This window comes from Salvelinus sp. IW2-2015, linkage group LG31 (genome assembly GCF_002910315.2).
Source record: "Salvelinus sp. IW2-2015 linkage group LG31, ASM291031v2, whole genome shotgun sequence".
Classification (NCBI taxonomy): domain Eukaryota; kingdom Metazoa; phylum Chordata; class Actinopteri; order Salmoniformes; family Salmonidae; genus Salvelinus; species Salvelinus sp. IW2-2015.
Genome location: NC_036870.1, coordinates 1,111,528 through 1,127,559, shown reverse-complemented (window position 1 = coordinate 1,127,559; position 16,032 = coordinate 1,111,528). Strand labels below are relative to the sequence as shown.

The 16,032-nt window shown below is 46.1% G+C and overlaps 1 pseudogene; it reads left to right on the top strand.

The window, feature by feature from the left end:
* The window catches only part of LOC111955739 (protein Jumonji-like), an 89,023-nt pseudogene that overhangs the window by 69,662 nt on the left and 3,329 nt on the right, over positions 1–16,032 (top strand).

The following is a 16,032-nucleotide window of genomic DNA, read 5'->3' as shown; positions in this document are numbered from 1 at the left end:
TTCTGATCAATTTGATGTTATTTTAATGGACAAAAAATGTGCTTTTCTTTCAAAAACAAGGACATTTCTAAGTGACCCCAAACTTTTGAACTGTGTGTATGTCAGTGCAAGGTTTGAAATTATGTTTTAGTCAAATTATATATGTTTGTGCTTCTTGCAGTCTGAAACTATTTCTAATTATGTTTCGCCCCCCTGACCATCCGCTCAAGAAAAAATCTGCCCGGGACTCAATCTACTTGTGGATCCCTGCTCCAGGGGTTATAGGTGAACTACGGGTGTGGGACCACATAAGGACCTATACACTGTCAACACTATTAGTATTCCACACCCTATGAACCTTCTATTGCAGTGTTAAATCGTTCATATCAACATACCTATGACTCACCTGTATTTATTCAATTATCTAGTGTGTGTTCCCAGTGTCCCATAATGCACCGGTCGCACTCCTATATAATTTGAGAGACACTGGAACATGGTGCAGACAATGGCACTTGTTATGCATGTTAACACAGGAGCGCAAGGAAAAGGAGGGAGAGGAGATTTAATATCACCTGTTTATTTATTTTTTTACATTTTCTGGGATACTGTGATTTTACAGTACTGGTGTTTGCCAGCACATTACACTCTGTCAGAAGGCTGCAGTAGCTCTCCTCTCCTCATAACTGCTTGGTAGGTTCTCACTAGTTTTAACACTGTTCTCTCTCTCTGTTCTCTCTCTCCTAGGGTCGTCAGCGTTGCCCAGTAACATGGCGTACTTTGGGACCTCTCAGGATGAAGATGCGCTGGATGATGAAGAGGAGTACGAGGATGTGAAGCCAGACGTCAGCGTGGCATCTACTTCCTGTCAGTCCACGCCCAGGAAGGGCAAACCCCAAGGGAAACACACCGTCAATGGCCACGGTACGACAATGTCTTTTTTCTTACCTAACCTCAATGCTAACCCTACGAAACTATCCTCTCTCTCTCTCCTTCTCACCCACCCAACCCCGAACCGCCCGGGAAACACGCTGTCAACAGCCACGGTGTGACGCTTCAGCCGTCATACTGCCAGCTCCCTTAGTCTCTATAGAACTCTGTACATGCAGTACAGCACAGTACCACACCACACTCTGACCAATCACAACAGACATTTAACACTGACCAATCATGGTTGAGGGCTGAAGGGAAACAGGTGGATTGGTTCCAATGGACCTAATGTGCACAAGAGGCCCACACGGTTAGAGCTGTCTGCAACCGAGCATGGCTGAGTTAGGGATGGATGGAGGGAGGTAGGGAGAGCATGGAGACTGAGGAACTCACATGGGAGTGTGGCAGGGAGCATTCCATCTTTCCACTCCAATTAACACTAGGAGGGAACAGCGGTAACAAGGTGTTTATGCATTCAGCTCACAGCTGGCCAGGGAGGAGGGGAACAGGGATGGAAAACAAGGAGCACACACCCCAAAGCTCCACCGCTCTCTCTCTCTCTCTCACACACACACACACACACACACACACACACACACACACACACACACACACACACACTGTGTGTGGTTCTGAGGGGAGCTTGTCTTAATGAAACACGTCATGTTAAAACACAATGTGTCAGTGGTGATGAAGGCTACAAGCAGGCAAAGCCACGCAATAAATAGCTACATGTTATCAGTGGCACATGCTTGGTGTTGCTCAGCAACTTTCAGTGGTTATTATAGAAACACACACACACACTTGTAAGTACAGTGCTATGTTCCTGACTTTGTAGTCCTCCTCCCTGTGAAACCAGATCCACCAGCCCAGGCAATCCCCATGGAAACAAGGCCAGTGTTCTTAGTTCCAAGTATCTTAAACGCCTGTCTGCCAGTAGTGTTAGGCCTAGACCGTAAGTACCTGAGAAGCCTGTCTGCCAGTAGTGTTAGGCCTAGACCGTAAGTACCTGAGAAGCCTGTCTGCCCAGTAGTGTTAGGCCTAGACCGTAAGTACCTGAGAAGCCTGTCTGCCAGTAGTGTTAGGCCTAGACCGTAAGTACCTGAGAAGCCTGTCTCCCAGTCAGTGGCGATTTTTAGCATGTAAATCTGGGTTGGGAAAACACTTCTTTTTTTTTTTTACATGCATGCCAGCAAAGCCACTAGACAGTACATGAATTGCACTATAATGGTGACAAACTGTTATGGCCTACATGAAGCTGAACCAACAGCAGAGCACCAACAGCAGTCCCAACACCATACCACCGCTACACCTGGCTATCAGCGGAGCCTTGTCTGGCAGACAATTCAGCCTCATTTTACTGCCTTTCAAAAAAACATAGCTCATAAGGTGGACTTAAACAAATGTGGTTTCTACTGACAATTGAGATGTACAAACTATGGCATAAGGGGACAACGAGCGTGTAAGAGGCAATCCGTAATTTCGATTAAGACATTCATGAGTGAGCTAGGACGGACGTAGTCAATATAACCATTTGTTCAGTACTTTTGAAATGTACAGCGACAATTTATAACATGGGCTCATGGGCTACTAACATCTTACTACCCAACATACACTTAGTATTATTTTCTTAGCTACAGTATACATATCGCCCTGGCATATCACATCATTTATGCATTTATACAAGATATTTTTGGACTCGCCTTGTTGTGCTGTGCTCCCTTGAACAGGAAGGTGATGCGTCGCTCCTTTGTGGGAACATTTTGTCATCAAAGTCTGGCATTCTCTTGATTTATGGTGCTTTCAAGATAACTGGGTACTCGGGGGGGGGGGACAAGGTCGAATCATGATGACGCAAGTGATCATCAGCTTGGAGCTCTAGAAAGAGGCCCCAGTTATCGACTTGAATTTGCGATTTCCAACTTGTTGTAATGTGTATGTTCAATGGCCGATGAGCACCGATACATTTTATCTATAATTTCTCTTCATATGACAAGGATTGAAAAGGATTTGCCAGTAGATTGTCGACTTGATTAATGACTGCTTGTTTGCTAGCTAAGATTCTGAAAGTATCAGTCCAATCAAAGCTACTGTACATATGTGATTTGACATCATTTTATTTGTGGCCAATGACCTTGAGCCGCTTTGGTTGGGTTCTTCTAATGTAACTCTATGGCAGCACCCAAGGGGCTTGAATTTGACCATTACCCGTAGATGTCGCAGTGACGTAGTTTCCACATGAATGACTGAACCCTGAGCCAATCATGGTGCAACTAAAGAACATTACCAACCCCAACGCTACGTATTTTACTCTGGCTGCCCCACCACGGAAGGCACTGAGTTAGGCTGAAACACCTGCATTTTCGAGCTGCCTTTCTTCAGAAAGTAAAAAAGAGACCAAGTTTGTATGCAGCTTTATTAACTCAATGATTATTACTTTTACATTGTTTGCAAACTGATATGTGACGTATTAATGCCAAATTAACATGCAAAACAGGCACACAAAAAAGACTGGTCGCCACTGCTCCCAGTACAGTTTTAGGCCTGGTCTGTAAGTACCATAGAAGCCTGTATCCCAGTACAGTATTATACCTGGCCAGTACACTACACTATAAGGCCGTGTGTCAGATGTGACACTTTTAACATGTAGCGTGGGCAGGACTTCAGTAGTTTATTTGAGCTGCTGTGCACAGAGCGAGAAATCATAGAGCTCTGCTTTCATTACCCTGCACCTTGCTAACCCCAACCATGTTTACATTTTCTAAATTAAACACCTTTTTATTGAGTTCAGTTTTCCAGTAGCTTTTCAAAACGCTGAAGGGACTTAGACAGACGGGGGGAGAGAACGAACCGTGTCGTTTTATAAACGCCAGCGACTGTTGATATTAAAATAGTGAACCTCCATAAAATATAAAGAGAGCTATTGAATGTGTTAATTGGAATGGTTCAGCCGGCTGATGTCAATGATTCTGCTCTCGTCTGAGGTTAGCAGGGCTGGAGTCTGGTGTTTGACCAATATAATGTTCACCACAAGTCACTGTACAAGACTGGAGGAAATATTTCATTGAAATGATCAATTCTTGTTAAAGTTTTAATATACAGTGCCTTGAGAAAGTATTCACAACCCTAGACTTTTTCCACATTTTGTTACAGCTTGAATTTGAAATGGATTAAATGTAGTTTTTTTTGCTCACTGGCCTACACACAATACACAATAATGTCAGTGGAATTGTTTTTTTTTGTTGTTTTTTACAAATGAATTACTAAAGAAAAGATGAAATGTCTTAAGTCAATAAGTGTTCAACCCCTTTATGGCAAGCCTAAACACTTTCAGGAGTAAAACATTGCTTAAGTCCCATAAGTTGCATGTACTCACATTGTGTGCAATAATAGTGTTTAACATGATTTTTGAAATACTTCCTCATCTCTGTACCCCACACATATAATTGTCTCTAAGGTCCCTCAGTCGAGCAGTGGATTTCAAACACAGATTCTACCACAAAGACCAGGGAGGTTTTCCAATGCCCCATAAAGTTGGGCACCTATTGGTAGGGTAAACATAAAAAAGCAAACACTGAATATACCTTTGAGCATGTTGACGTTATTAATTACACTTTAGATGGTGTATCAATACACCCAGTCACTACAAAGATACAGGTGTCCTTCCAAACTCTGTTGCCAGAGAGGAAGGAACCGCTTAGGAATTCACTGAGGCCAATGGTAACTTTAAAAACAATTTAGAGTTGAATGGCTGTGATGGAGGAAAACTGAGGATGGATGAACAACATTGTAGTTACTCCACAACACTAACTTAATTGACAGAGTGCAAAGGAGGATGCCTGTACAGAATAAAAACATTCCAAAACATGCATCCTGTTTGCAACAAGGCACTAAAATAATACTGCAAAAAATTGTGGCAAAGCAATTCACTTTTTTGTCCTGAATACAACACATTACAGGGTAACGTTCTCCATATTTTCAAGCATAGTGGTGGCTGCATCATGTTATGGGTATGCTTGTAATCATTAAAGACGGGAGTTTTTCAGGATATAGAAGAAACGGAATGGAGCTCAGCACAGGTAAAATCCTAGAGGAAAACCTGGTTGTCTGCTTTCCACCAGACACTGGGAGATGAATTCACCTTTCAGCAGGACAATAACCTAAAACACAAGGCCAAATCTACACTGGAGTTGTTTACCAAGAAGACATTGCATGCTCCTGAGTGGCAGAGTTAAAGTTCTGACTATAAATATGCTTAAATCTATGGCATGACCTGAAAATGGTTGTCTAGCTATGATCAACAACCAATTTGACAGGACTTAAAGCATTTTGAGAACAATAATGGGCAAATGTTGCACAATCCAGGTGTGGAAAGCTCTTAGACTTACCCAGAAAGACTCACAGCTGTATTCTCTGCCAAAGGTGCTTCTATTTACTTATGTAAATTAGATGTATATATTTCATTTTCAATACATTTTGATAAACATGTTTTCACTTTTTCATTATGGGGTATTGTGTGTAAATGGGTGAGACGTTTGTATTTAATCAATTTTGAATTCAGACTGTAACACAACAGAATGTGGAATAAGTCACGGGGTATGAATACTTTCTGAAGGCACTGTAAGCCAGCAGTATCCCTTCTACACTGCCCTGAAATCATATTTTCTCTGTTGGTCCGGTGTTCAATCTCCTAAGCCGATCTAAGATCATCTTTCTTTCCTGTTGGTTCAGTGTTGAACGGCCCCAGCAAGGCGCCCCGAGACAGCCCCAAGCCCAGAGGGAAGGAGTGGGTGCAGGTGAGAGAGCGCAGTGAGAGGGCCGAGGCCCGGAGGGAGCATGCCCTCAGCCAGCTAGAGGCTACAGCCAGGGGCCACACCCTACCCAGGGGCCACACTACCAACGGACTGCCCCACAGGAGGGCCGCGGAGGAGCTCTGCAAGCAGGTACTGTATCATACTTCATCTATACCTGAACAGTATGCTTCGTTGATTTGGCTAATATGTAACTCTCTATAATGGTCATAAAGATGGCTGACCAGCATGCCTCAGTAGCCACCAGGCACGTGATTAAAGAGCAGACATTATCGTCATTAGAAGAGCAGTAATGTGTTATGATAAAAAAAGATTATACATTAATAGAGTAACATAATAGCAGCATGCTCAGTGTTGTGTGAAATCCCTGAGCTCCTCTCCTCCCTTTGTCTCTGTGTAATGATTGTATTTCAGTCTGCTACTATATTTAGTACTGAGGCTGGGTTGTGAAAGCTGCCTTCCTGTCCAAGACGTTCCGTTGGTTTAAAATAGCTCTACTAAGGAGGAGAGGTCGGGAGGAGGATGGAGAGTAACTTTGACTCGGCTCAAAAAGCACATTGTGCTTCTGACAATTGCGTGAACTAGTCAGAATGGAGTGCTGGGTGCTTTGCCTCGTCAGAGAGGGTAGCATCAAGACTAGCAGCTCTCCCAGACGGCCAGCAGACGGGGCCGAGCCATGCTGTCTCATGTTGATGCCGGGCCTGTCGGTTTTAAGTGCTGCCAACTGACTAATTAAGGAACAATGAATCTCAATGAGCAGGGGAGAGCCAAGACAAACTACGCTCAAGTTATTGGCCTTTGTTCTATCCCCCCTCCCTCTGTCCTCCTCTCTCTCTGCTTTCTCTCTCCTTTCGCTCTCTCCTTCTGATTAATCCCCCCCCCCTCTCTCTTTCTCCTCTCACTCTTTACCTCTGTTCATATGTTATGCTGGCAGATTTACCATCCTTGGCAACAGAGCTCCAATCATTTTGAGGGATTAGCATTTTGTGTTTTCTGATATTAACTGTGAGTGCAGCAGTAGGCTGATGTCCAATCCCATAGCCGAAAGCATCGCGATCAGGATCCTTATCTGTGGAAGGGAATCAGCCATAGGTTAAAGGTTATCATACAAGAACCCAATGGCCCTGTTGTACAGCAGTTAGAGTAAGCCAGAGTCATGATGTTCTATGAGATCCGGACTGAGGAATGTTAATGGCGCAGGAATATTGGGCTACTGCTCCGGTCTCCTGTTGACCTTTCTGTCTCAGTTTAAAAGTCAATATTCTGAAGGCTATTCATGAAGACTAAGGCCACATCTTTTCAGCTATCACGTTGGTTTGTTTGTGTGTGTCTGTTTCTCTAAGCACTGGAAGGGTTACGTTTCCAGCTCCACTTCCTGATCCAGTCTGTTTATATTGTTTTGTTGAGATGGATCCAGTCTGTTCCTATAAGCAGCTGAGTTGCAGATGTTCCATGTGAATCTTCTTGCCATCCTGCAGATTGGCTAAAGCRACACATGATGTCATCCTGACCCATCCCCCGCCACCCCCCTCTTCCCACTCACGTGTGACCAAAATCCACTTCAGAGGGTTGGCTGTGGTTCTGTTCTCGTTCTCTCTCTCCACCTCTCACCTCTGTTTCCGGCACTGATTTTTCTCCTTAGTTCTCACCAGTCTTTTGGTGCTTTCTACAGTAGCATTTGGGGCCTTCTCCTGCTCCATGGGGCTGGGATGTAGCCTGTCTTCTCTCTCCCTCTCCTCTGTCTCAGACCAGACTATTACAGTGCAAGGCCAGGGCTCACGTGCACACCAACCCTCAAGGCTTGTGCAGCAGCGCAGTGCCAGTGAGCTCTCTAGTGGTGAAACTAAAGTAGACCGCCACCCAGCCCGCTGTGCCTTTTTGTCAGCATATCTGTTCAGTCACAGTTGGCTGACTGGCTTTCTGTTTCTATTASTTTGGTCTTCGAAGCCAAACGGATGAGTTTGACCCTAAAGGAAGGTGTTGTTTAAATTCTGCAGACAGAAGTCTTAAGAATCTTATTTAATCTTTGGTTATGACCCTAACCTTCTAGAGTTCTAGAATCTGATGTGTTCGTTGGTTCTTGGCGTGACGTTTCGAGCCCCTGGCAGACGTCACGCTACGTTTAGACATCATCACTCAGGCCTGCCGGGGCGACGCCTTCTTTCTCTCTCTAAAATACAAAGGGGCTTTATTGGCATGCGAAACGGGTTTACGTTGCCTAAGCAAGTGAAATAAATAAAAGTTATAACTCAAAACCGATCAGTAACATTGCACTCTCTAAGGTTTGAAAATGATAGACATTTCAAGTGGTATATTATCCGCTATGTACAGTGTGTTAGCAATGTGCAAATAGTTGTAGTACGAATAGTAGGCGAAGATAAATAAACAAATCAATGATTGGTGATATTTACAATGTTTGTTTGTTTGCTTCACTGGTTGCCCTTTTTCTCATGGCAACGGGACACATCTTGCTGCTGTGATTGCACACTACSGTATTTCGCCTAACAGATATGGGAGTTGATCAATGTTAGATTTTTTTATTTTTTTAAATATATTCGTTGTGGGTCCATAGGATCTGTGGGAAATGTGTATCTCCTAAGGTGGTCATACATTTGGCAGGCGGTTAGGAAGTGCAGCTCAGTTTCCACCTCATTTTGTGGGCAGTGTGCACGAAGCCAGTCTTCTCTTGAGAGCCAGGTCTGCCTATGGCGGCCTCTCTCAATAGCAATGGATTTTCTTAATTTTGGGTCAGTCACTGTGGTCAAATATGCTCTGTTTTTGTTGGTTGATTCTTTCCAGTGTCAATTAGTTATCTTTTTGCCTTTTCATCATTTGGTTGGGTCAAATTGTGTTGCTGTCCTGGGGCTCTGTGGGGTCTTTGTGAACAKYCCCAGAACCAGCTGGCTGAGGGGCCTCTTTTCTAGGTGGATCTCTCTGTAGGTGAGGGCTTTGTGATGGAATGTGTAGGCATTCTGTGTGTGTCTCTTGTCTCCTCTCTCTGTTGCCTCTCTCGCTGTCAACTCCCCTCTCTCTCTCCCCTCCCTTCTCCCCCCTCTCGCTCTCCATCCTTCCTTCTCTGTATTTTTCCACTGTTGGAGTGGAAGGGGACAGGATTGATGAAGGGGGTCACATTTCACTCCCCTTATCTTTTAATAGCCTCTCTTTGTGTTGGCTGCACCTGATAGGAATACAATACAGCTGCGGCCCTGCTTCAAACGCAGCCGTCAAGCCTGCTGTCACCTYCCTCTGGCACCTCGCTGGTTCGATAACGCCATCCTCTCATCTCCTCTGCATAGTTCGCTTACAGCAGGATGCTTCAGCAGGGCTACTAGGTTCACTTACAACAGGGTGCTACTCAAACTGAGGGATRCAGTGGGAAGAACAGCAGAGCAGCTAGTGGGGTCTAAGCAGAAAGCTGGTGTGCAGCTGCCAGAAACCCCAATGTATCCGTCCCAGAGTCTCAGTCCAGACATCCCCTCTGTTTTGACTACACACACCGTTTCCATTTTACTAGACACACACATGTATATTAACATGAATGAAGTTTGTTCCTGTTCATGTTGATGCTAGTCTATCATGTTCTGGGGAGGGTGGTTTGGGGCAACACTAAAACTAGGGCAAGTAAACAACATGACGGGAGAGAGGGAACTGAGAGAAGGAGTCGACTCTGCTTCTTCCGCTGGTGGGTCTGGGTGGCTTCATTCCCCCAGCGGCCATTAGCCAGTGAGGTCCCCGACGTAACCCAAACTACCTACATTAGAGCTCACATGTTCAGCAGRGGTTCTCAGATCTGCAACAAAAAAAAACGTATTTTCGCCATTTTAAAGAGCTTAAAGAAACCATACCAAATAAAACTGTCTTTCTGCTGGGATGGGGTTTCAAGTAGTAACCCATTTTATGTAGTGTTTTGTACATACAGCAGTTGGCTCTGAAGTGAACMTCACTCTTCATGTTAGGGCCGGGATGGCTTTTTCATCTGTTGTTGAAGCTGATTGATCTGTTTTTTGCCCTGTGAGAAGAGTGTTTGTTTATAACTAGCTGATTTGAAAGTACAGCAACCCTGTATAGGCTTTAATGAATGGCAGCAATTTCTGCATAGCATTTAGTTCTAACCCTAACTCTTTACTTTTATAGCTGTTTCAGCGTGTTAATGTTTGCTTGGAGTTTTTACTTCAATGTGAAGCTCCAGCTCCTGAGAGTGTGTGTTAGTGCAGGGATTCTGTGTTCTATGTTGCTGCACTACAGTATGTGAATAAACAACTCCATGTTTCTGGTCTCTCTCTCTCGCCTCCCACTCTCAGGTCTCTAAAGTGAACGGAGTCACACGGGTGTCCCAGACAGGCAGGCACACGGCTGGTGCCAAAAAAACGAAAGACTTCAGACTGCCGTCCAAAACTGTGAATGGCCTCGTCACATACACCAAAGGAAAACGAGAACTGGTGAAGAAAACCAAACTGAACAAGCGCAAACACAGCACTGCTGCTACCCATAGAGCCCATAGCAACAATCGCCACCACAACCACCTCCAGCGCCACCAGCGACTCCCCCTCTCCAACTCAGGAAAAGCCCAGAATAGCAAAGCAAAAACAAGCAAACAGGTGCTATTATCCAATGGGGTGCACAAGGTGACCAACGGGGGCGGAGTGCGCCTCAACGGGCACCTCTGTRCCAAGCAGGAGGTGGGCAGGCAGGGGCGTGAGGGACTGAGGAACTCCAAGCGGAGGCTGGAGGTGGCGGTGGCTGCCATCGGGGCGGTGGCTGACTCCCAGGGTAAGTTGGTCGTCCTGGAGACTAACCGCAACCGTAAGAAGACCAAACAGAACCATAGCAGCCCTCTGGAGACACGCAGTAAGAAAGCATGTCAGGGCAAGGCCTCGGTCCCTAACGGACACATTGTCATGGAAACCACCCCTCCCCCCTCCCTGCTAGCCCCACCCCCTCCCTCCACACCACTAGCCAATCCAGAGCCAGGGCGTCAGCGGCCCAAGCGAGCGTCAGCCGGCAAGTTGATGTTCATCAGACAAGCACAGCACCGGGCGCAGGCTGCCTCTAACCCTAACCACACCCACACCCTTAACCGCTCAACTACCTCAGAGTCCCCTGGCCACACCCCCGGGCATACCCCTCACAAACCAGCAGAGCCCCGACCTGACAGGGAGTGGGAAAGGGAGAAGGAGAGGGCGGAGAGGAGCAGGGCGAGCTGGGCAGCGTTGGGTGAGGCACCAGAGTTCAGTCCCACCCAGCGGGAGTTCCAGGACCCCCTGGTGTACCTGGACTCTGTGCGGGAGGGGGCGGAGCCCTGCGGACTGTGTCGGGTGGTTCCCCCGGCTGACTGGCGCCCAGAGTGCAAACTGAACGATGAGATGCGCTTTGTGACCCAGGTGCAGCGCATCCACAAGCTAGGCCGTCGCTGGGGCCCTAACGTACAGAGGCTAGCCTGCATCAAGAAGCACCTCAAATCTCAGGGCATCACCATGGAAGACCCACCACTCATCGGTGAGTCTAACTCAGACTGTCCCTACTTTACCAGCAACACAACCCTAACACTGGTCATCAGTTAGTCAGACACACTCACATAGGCTGGACGACTGTCGCAAAACGGACCTCTTTAGCAAACATCACAAAAATTGGGTATCGACAGTATTGACAATCCAATAAAATGTTTGTTGCATTCCACCAACCGTATCTGGTATTTATACTGTGAGGTCAATATCAATGTTCAGATGTGGCCTGTATGTCTGAGACAATAAAACTATACCCAGCAGCTTGTCTGTCACTTTAGATCTCTCACTCAGCAGCTTGATGTGTTTTAAACAGCCTCAAGCCCAGTCAGTCTATATGGCTGAAATAAATGTTTACTGAATCGGTTTGAGAATACGGCCGATGTAGTGCTATCATACTACTGCACTGTTGGAGCTAGGAACACAAGAATTTCGCTACACCCGCRATAACATCTGCTAAATATTTGTATGTGGCCAATTTGATTAGATCATTACTGTAGGAGTGTTAAACTCACGGCCATAGACCCTAACCCATCTCTCTCTCCCCAGTCGGCTGTGGGTTTAGGGTTAACTCTATCTGACCCCATAAATCTGTCTCTTCCCCCCAGGTGGCTGCGAGGTGGACCTGGCTCGGTTCTTCCAGCTGATTAATGACATGGGCGGCATGCAGCAGGTTATGGACCTGAAGAAGTGGAGTAAACTGGCTGATCTGCTGCGGATCCCCAAGTCAGCCCAGGACCGTCTAGCCAAGCTGCAGGAGTCCTACCTCCAGTACCTGCTGTCCTATGACTCTCTGTCCCTAGAGGAGCACCGGCGCCTGGAGAGGGAGGTGCTGCAGGAGAAGGAGGGCCTGGAGCGTCGCAGGGGGCCCCTGGAGGGCCACACAGACAGGAGCCTGACCCTGCCACGCTACGAGCCCAAGAACGGGCTGGCCGGCAGTCTGGTGCAGCACAGCAACGGTCAGCTGTGCAGCCGGCTGAAGGAGCTGGACAGTCAGCAGCTCAAGGTGGGACGCCGGAGGCTGTTCTCTCAGGAAAAGAGGAATGGGGAAATGACACAGCAGGAGGAAGATGAGGATGAGGAGAAGGGGGTTCTCAGTGACCAGCACAAGTGTATTTACAAGGTGATGCAAGGGCAACAACTTTGCACATCCTTTTTAAATGAGTGTTTTTGTTCATTACTCTCATGCTCTGCTCATGCTACAAGAGGAAGGGAAACCTGGTAGTGCAGCTCCAGTCTTCCTGTTTGTCTGCCTGCTCTGTTGTTCTAGCTGATGGAATGTAGGTCAGTGCTGAGCTGGGTGAAATGGACCCACAGACAGCAGGCCACTGCCTCTCTACTCAACAACGTTCTGCTCTGCCTCTGTTACCCCTGCCCAAACATTGAGACACACACACACACACACACACACCACAGCTTCGTGACCCAGATGTTGCCCCTGCTGCTCTTCTCATGGAAGAGCCTGAGTGTGATGTTGTGCATGTTGTTTCTAACTGTCTCCTTCCTCTGAACCTGCTGCATGTCTGATCATGACATCTCAAACACTGTTCTAGTCTGGATTCCATTTCAATCTTTTCCCTCTTTTTCTTGTAACCAAATCCACAACACAAGCAGACCCATGAGATGTGAGTTCAGTACAGTAACCTAGCTCTCACATAGAAGAGGGGTGAGGAGAGGGTGTCTTTCAGCGGGGTATTAAATCCAGGGACGGTACAGGCAGATTTATAGACTATCAACACCCCTCCATTCTGAGGAGGTGTCCCGGCGAAGGTTCATATTAACTACAGTCAAGCTCGGAAGCTTTCAGGACAGACATGCAGCTGCAGAGACTTGGAATACAGTACACTGAGGTCTTCTAGTCTTTMCTTTCATTTTTCATTGCAGAATTATGCCCTGGTGGTATGTATATGTTTCTCTTCAAGGCTCGTCTATAGGATGGCGTTTGCGTTTACAGGGTACCTGACTTTGTTTGATGCTAGCTGTACTATCCTGATGTGGCTTCTCTTGTTGCAGGGGAAATCTGTATCTCTCACCAACTTCTTCAGGATAGCCAGGAACACCATGATCATGTGCTTTAACAAAGAGCCTGGGGCTGCTGAGGTCGAGGTAAGAATGGAACTAGTCTCAATCCCTACTGGCTTCATGTAGAGGTCAGCTCACTACTGTAGCATGCCATTGACCTCCATTTATTAGTCACTGTACCTTTTGTTTTGTTCAGTACGCAGATGTATCTATCACTTCTCCTATTTGTCTTCCTTTACAGCAAGAATACTGGAGGATAGTGGAGCAGAGGCACTGCCATGTGGCAGTGCATTATGGGAAAGTGGACACCAACACACACGGAAGTGGCTTCCCCGTGGGAAAGTCAGAGCCATTTTCTAAGTAAGAAACCCAATGTCATCACACCCTAAACACAGTAATACGTGGCGTAATAACCATAGGTTAAAAATATATCTCTTGACTGGCCACTGTGTTAATGACTGTTCTCTCTGTTTCAGACATGAGTGGAACCTCACTGTCTCCCTAATAATTCTGGATCCATTCTGCGGCATCTGGAGCTGTGCCCGGTGAGATTTCTAACCCGTCGTCCTACACCCTGAGGCACACGTCTTTCTGAGACAATGTGATGCCTGTTGTGGTGTCTGCTATTGTAAAATGGACTTTCTCTCTCCCCGTAGGGGTCACCATTCCTTGGCTGAACATTGGCATGGTCTTTTCTACCTCATGCTGGTCTCGAGACCAAAACCGCCTTCCATACATTGATTACTTACACACTGGTGCTGACTGCATTTGGTAAGTATCTCCTAACATGACCACCTCTGGGTTTCTTTCTCCTCACAGGTACATGTGTACTGTGCAAGGACATTACAAGATGTGTGGTTTTTCTAAGGTGACATGGAATATGTGATATAAAGCATACTGCCATTGTAACTCGGATCAGACTTATTAGCTGATCAAATCCACCTTCATGAACACACGCCAGTCTTTTGAAAATATGTAGAGCCACAGGCTGTGTTGTGTATTGACCTGTATGAAGGCAATGTTTTAATCTCTTTGCATTAGCCCAACTTGAATGTAATGGTAATGAAGGTTTGAGAAAGGGCAGTGGCTGTAGACATCCACAGCCCAACCCTCCCTCCCCATGTGTGCTACCTGCCATTGGTGGTGACACAGGTGAGTAGAAATGTGCTAGGAGGTTCCTGAGATGAAGGCAAGTCATAATCATCAAATTGACTGGCCTGCTATCTTGAAGTATGAATGTTCCACTCATCTTTTCATTGTGTTTGCTGTCCTAGAGTTACAGGAAGGGCTAGACAGTCTTAACGGCATGTCCTAAAAGTACAGATGCTAATTTGGGATGCACTAGGACAAGTAGTCTGTACACTATTCCAGAGGACTTAGTTGTCCAGTGGTCTGTTTAAAAGAAGGTCTCATTCTTATGCATTCAAGGTTCTCCATTTGACAGATGAACCACAGACGGACAGAACTCTCAAGGCTATGATCCACAAGGAAGCCACCTCTTTAGGATCTCATTCTCCGTTCTCAATCTTCTCCTCAACCTTTAGGCAGAGCGTAAGCACAGACTTAACTCTGGAACCCATGTCTAAGACTGAGGAGAGATTACACAGCACAGCTGATGTCCAGCATAACACACACACTCTTGCATGAGCTTGATTGGTTCTTTCTCGCCCTACCAGGTATTCTGTTCCTGCTGAGGAGAAGGTGAAGCTKGACAAGGTGGTTCACACACTGCTGCAGGCCAACGGGACCCCCGGGCTGGAGATGCTGGAGAAGAACATCATGATCTCTCCAGAGGTGCTTTGTCGAGAGGGTATCAAGGTCCACCGCACCGTCCAGCAGAGCGGTCAGTTTGTGGTCTGCTTCCCCGGGACCTTTGTGTCCAAGGTCTGCTGTGGCTACAGTGTGTCGGAAACCGTGCATTTTGCCACCCCCCAGTGGATGAACCTGGGATATGAGGCTGCTAAGGTGAGTCTGAAGCCGGGGCTGCCACCCTGTGGCCGTTTAGAGACACAGCTCATTGTCTACCACAGTATATCTATTTATTTAGATTTAACCTCTCTAGGGTATGTGGGACGGTAGSGTCCCACCTCGTCAACAGCCAGTGAAACTGCAGGGCGCCAAATTCAAAACAACAGAAAGCCCATAATTTAAATTCCTCCAACATACAAGTATTTTACATCATTTTAAAGATACACTTGTTGTAAATCCAGCCACAGTGTCCGATTTCAAAAAGGTTTTACGACGAAAGCACACCAAACGATTATGTTAGGTATGAGCCCAGTCACAGAAAAAGACAGCCATTTTTCCAGCCAAAGAGAGGAGTAACAAAAAGCAGAAATAGAGATAAAATTAATCACTAACCTTTGATGATCTTCATCAGATGACACTCATAGGACTTCATGTTACACAATACATGTATGTTTTGTTCGGTAAAGTTCATATTTATATCCAAAAATCTGAGTTTAGGCGGGACGCTACTGTCTCACTTGGCAAAAAGCCAGAGAAAATGCAGAGCGCCAAATTCAAATTAATTACTATGAAAATTACTATAAAAATCTAACTTTCACTGTGTTCAATCAGGATTAAAACCAACTATAGCTAGCTTTCTGGTCACGCGCTTCTATCTAACAGGACACTTCAAGTGACTCTCGTTCAAGATGGCCGTACTTCTTCATTACACAAAGGAAATAACCTCAACCAATTTCTCAAGACTGTTGGACATCCAGTGGACGGTAGGAACTGCAAGCAGGTCCCTTAGAAATCTGTTTTCCCAATGAAACTCATTGAAAAGG